A 5,671-nucleotide genomic window follows, 5' to 3' on the forward strand; every position below is an offset into this window, starting at 1 on the left:
TCAAGTGACACCTCTGAATGGGAACAGCTGTTAGACTCATTGCTGATAGAGTAAGGGCACTGTCATAAACGGATGCCCATATATGTACTGTTATAAGAGTAAGGGCACTGTCAAAAACAGATGCCCATATATGAACTGTTGTTAATCTGTGGTAAAGCAGTTGTGTGTCCTCCAAGTGTGTAGAGGGGAGGACACTCACGTGACCTCGAGTGAGGGATAAAAAGGTATTTATAGAGAAACTGCGGATACTTCGGCGCTGCCTTCTTGAATTCTGAATTCATTTAGACAACCATTTGACTTCGGGTAATTGGCACCTGACCCGAATTACTTAAAGATTCTAACTTGTTGGATCTGAGAAGTGTCTCTCCGATATACCGTTTAACTATTGAACAGCTGTTCTGTCGCCTGCGGCCTTGGTGCGTGTATACTGACGCAAATTACATCCAGAGAAAGTCTCAGTAACTTAACCTCTCGATTGAGCTCAGTACCTCGCCCTTGTTGCATTGCACGGACGCTGTGGTAGTTCAACGGGACTGAGAGTCACTCTAGTCCTTTAGTTGATCCCCTGCTTATACCTATGGTTATCTGAATTGACCCTGTCGCCTGCGGCCTTGGTGCGTGTATACTGACGCAAATTACATCCAGAGAAAGTCTCAGAAACTTAACCTCTCGATTGAGCTCAGTACCTCGCCCTCGTTGCATGGCACAGACTATTCGATATTCCAGTGGGGCAGGGAATCACCAGCGGGTTCTCTCATCCAGTCCAAACTTGAATCTCTAAATGTAGTAAAGCACCGACTCCAATTCAACCTCTCAGCCAGTAGAGGGGAGTCGCTACCTAACTAAATTCTTTAAAAAACTCTGACCGACTGAAACTCTGCTCCTGATCTTGTGGGTCTCCCCGTCATCTCTCAAAGGTAATTAATGAGCTATTATAAAGATTAATATAGAGATAAGTGTTATCATTGTACCAGGCATTGTAGAGCTTTAAGGCATTTGCATGTTTTTGATTAACGCTGTGTGTAACCAAGTAACAAATTGTGTATTTTGAAGTGTGTTTGATTGTAAAAGACAAAAAACAGAGTGTTTCCAAAAATAAACGGTAGTCTTATTTTGTCTCGAGTAAAACGCCCTCCCAAGACAGTTAACGGCACGGGAGATAACAACTCTGACACTCCCCTCTACCGGGACACTGGAAACGGAGACCAATACTCCATGACAAAGTGAGTTACCAATAAAAGACAAGGAGGAAGGTGCGTCCAGTAGTGACTCATTAATTGTCTTATCGATCTATCTAAGTTTTATTATCCAAGCGATACATAGCCGACGGGCAGAGTAGTGAGACTAAGTTGACTAAAGGTCTTCACACTTTAAACTAGATACATCACAGAAGGGGAATACTCAACCTGAGGGAAATCATATAGAGACTGGTAGGACTAGTGCTTAATAACAACTCAAGAATCAATTAGTGGTGAAACAAAGAGTCTAGAGGATAAACGTGGGGTTCACACATCCCAGCTAGAGCTAGACCGTTGAGAGTGACAAGGCAAAAAACCTCTCTACGCGGACAACGTATCGATATAGAAAGAGAGGCAGGGCTACGCGAGCGGTCCTGGTTATACCGAGATGACCTGAAGTATCTATAGGGCCCTGTCCAATCCAGGGAACGGGACGCTAACCACCTCTAGCACCCCGCTGCCGGCCAAGGGGCGGGGCTGAAGGTTTCGTATCGCGACAGTTCCATTATGCAATTATATTGACAATATCTCACCCACCTACCCACTGCCTCATCATCATCTCCCCTCATTCATCCTCCCCACTGGTAAAGTAATTACATACCAAAAGTACAGAGAAAACCTCATGAGAGAGCTGCTGGAGGAGCACCAACCCCTCGGCGTTCAGCCACTAGGTGCCATCCTGCTGCAGACAATCCCCTATGCCTCACTGCACGGGATTTTCCTTGCAAAGTCTGCCTGTCTGGCACCAGGAGAAAGAAGCAGAGGAGGTTGACGAAGTACATGTGTTTAGCTTGTGACACACCTCTATGTATTTCACCATGCTTTGGGAATATCATATGCTCAAGCACTATTGAGCACATCTGCAGCAATTACTGACTGACTGACTTGACAGGTGACCTGCCATGATATTATGCCTTTATAGGTGGGGGTTGGAAATGCAGTTGTTGTTCAATCACTGCATGAATATGGGTTATGCATATTCATAAGCTGTCAGTCTTTTTTTGCAGCTTTTTCCCTCTAGTAAAACTAGTTTTTGTTGTTGTTGTTCAACCACCACCAATACTTCAATAAAATAGACGATTATTACATGTAGGCGTATATTGTTTTCTTGCTGTGTTTTCATCCAGTAAAACTGTTAAGGAGTGTAACGTTCAAACAGTATGTTGCAAGCATACTAAAGCTGGCCTCAATCTTCAGTTCTAAAGATGTCCAGTTACAGGTAAGATATTGGCATATTATGGTTTCTGAATGTACAGAATAAAGAGGAATTATTAGTAATTAGAATACAATATCAGGCTATAGCAATAAAACAATATAACAAAGAAGTAACATAACACTGCTATAAAAATAATAAATTGCATTGACAAAATCACAAATATGAGTCATTTAACAGTAAGGAACAGTAACTGTTAAACTCCACAAGGGGGCAGGGCAGGGAAGAACTGATTTATGCTAAACAGGCCAAATGAAAACAAGCCATGGTATCTTCAAAAGACAAGACAAGACAATACTTCTGATGCAATTAGCATTGTTTTACAGATATAATAGAATGTAGCTAGCTACATAAGCACAATTGAGTATAACACCATAAAAGTTATGAAATTAGTACCTTGCATCTCCACTGTTATAAGGAAAACACACAAATATATTATGCTCCATACATACAGTGAGCTACAGTAGGAACATAACACAACATACAGAAACTATTATAACGTAATAAGGTACTTACTTTGACAGAAACGCACACATGTCCAAAGTTATTATCATGTAGTAAGGAAAACAACAACGAAGGCAATCTGGACACCAGCCAGAAAGTGTGAAAACGTTTGTGCAGGTCTTGTTCTGAGTTTGATGATGGCAGAAAGATGGATTCCGTGCCCCCCAATGATACCCTGGAAATGGATGCAAATCCCAGGCACAAGATTCCTGTCGAGGCAGACTTCCTTTTTGCCTACTCCACCATGCCAGGTAACCCCACAGCATCACCATACATTTTCCAGCTAATCTAGTCGTCCACTAAATGATCCCTGCACAGATAGTCTGACAGAAATCCCACAGTTACTATCTCTGCCTCAGACCCTCACAGGTTATGCCTGGAACCATGGTAGCTGGTAATACACATCCACTACCCAGTTTTGTTGCTGTGTGAGAGAATCTGATTGTGAGACTCTCTATAGCTAGGTTTTCATCCAATTGGCGATAGATTATGAAAATGTTCTCAAATCTGCATAAACAAAATATTCAAATTTTCCCACCAGTGGTGTGTTTTCACCAAACTGACTTTTTTCAGATATAAAATCAATCAATTTTCTTAAGTTTTCATGTACTGAATAAGTTCAATGTGTTTCGAATGCATTTTCAACTCTACCAATAGTTTTGTCAAAAAAACAGCTGTGTTAAATAGCAAATGTGCCTACTCTGGTCTTGGCTCCTGCGGTCTAGCCAACAGCTCATAGATACAATGCAGGTAGGCTAGTCTACATGATGAGATCATTATGAATAAGCGAGAATATTATTATTTGTCAAATGGCAGTCAAGCATCACTCATCATGTCACCAGACCCACAATATTTATTGGAATCAAGCTCATCACCGTGCACATTCACCACCCTGTGAAGTTCATAATATTTTATTTCTTCTGTAGCCTAATAAACTGCATGGTTTCCCCGAGTCGTAGAACCACACACCATATCATCGCGTGACTCCACATTTACTTTGATATGATGGCTATTATAGCCATATTTGTGCATAAAGGTGTAATTAATTTTACTGACACAAAAGGATCCCACCATGACGAACAATCAAATGATCTGTCTGCATTCCATCACAGCTGTCGTGATTCTTCTTAAACGTTATGACTTTACTCGCATTAAAACTCTGGCTGGAAACATAGTTGTGTGTGTGTATGTGCTGACATCAGTGTCAATTGGAGAGAGTAGGGTACTACTCGTGGAGGAACCCTGGGCGCGGCTCCTGGTTTGTTCAGGCACTCTGCAAAGTCCTCAATGAGTTTGGCAAGCAGCTGGAGATCATGCAGATCCTCACACGTGTCAACTACATGGTGGTCACCAGCTTCGAGTCCTGCTCCGAGGACCCATGATTCAGCGAGAAAAAGCAGATCCCCTGCGTAGTCTCCATGCTGACAAAATAACTGCATTTCAACTGACCGCCAATGAACACCACAGACTGACAGACCGACTAACTGACGAGACTGACTAATCCACACACTGACCAAGCGGCCTAAAAATTCAGGGATGATCCAGGCACAGTGTGACACTGCGCCGTTTGGGCGAGAATGCCTTTTTGCACATAGCGTAGCTGAGCAGAAAACAATCTCTTCAAATTAATTTCTACAGTGGCACTCTGCGTTCATGTGTTGGTGGTGATACTTGCCTCTTCTTCAGGTTATTCCAAAGAATAATGATATCACATTTGATCGGATCTTTGTCGACAGGCTGTGTGAAATATATGTATTTTACCGACCCAGAAAATTTGCTGCCATTTTTGTGGGGTTGTTAAAGGTTTAGGGGATGGATTCAGTTATATCTGAAAATTGCTAATTTTTTCCAGCTTTTGTACAAGCATTTGATTTATTGGCAAAGATCACAGCTAACAGTATTTGTGCCAAAGGGTATTTCTTTAGGTTTGGAGGGAAGGGAACATTTCTTGACATGAAGAGGTAGTCACATACATTTGATCATAAATATCTTCAATTGCCAGAGCTTTGTTGCCCTTAAAAAGCACACATACACAGATTTAAGTTTGTTATTGCATATTCATGTTGTCCCAAAGCCAGAAATACTCTGTCATCTGCAGAGGCAGCTATTTCTGGTGGTTCAATTCTTATCATTCACAATTCACCTGAACTAATTCGCACACTGCATTGTTCCAATGTTTCTGCAACGTTCCAGCACAATTTACAGGATTGCAACTACGGATTACTAGTAACTTTGGGAAAACATTCGGTGCCATCTTGAATTTCTTTGCCATTATCTTTTTCCATTCTTTGTTTAATTTCATCAGTAATTTTCTTATTAGATTTTTTTCATGATTACAAAATAATTCTATAAGCCACAGTAGTGAACTGTGGCAACCGAGTAGACATGTTACCCATTCCACACATACCTTTCAATCACACAGATGGCACTCTTGAATCCTCTCGACACATGAATCAGTGATGTAGTGCCCAACCTGTACTAAAAGGAGTGTTTGCTCCACTTGTTTTGGAGTGGAATTGAAGGGGGAAATCATATTTTAAATGTTTTCCAGGTTTAATGCTATTGTACTCAGGAATATATTTCAAAAGAAAAATGTAAAAAATATTATATAGAAAAGGAAGACAAATTTCCTAAAAAAGGGAAATATTGTGAATTTACTATGGCTCCTTTTGAATCTGGGGCAATACAATGTTTAAATTACTTAACATCAAAGGGA

The sequence above is a fragment of the Oncorhynchus kisutch genome, linkage group LG20, assembly GCF_002021735.2.
Source record: "Oncorhynchus kisutch isolate 150728-3 linkage group LG20, Okis_V2, whole genome shotgun sequence".
In the NCBI taxonomy this organism is placed as follows: domain Eukaryota; kingdom Metazoa; phylum Chordata; class Actinopteri; order Salmoniformes; family Salmonidae; genus Oncorhynchus; species Oncorhynchus kisutch.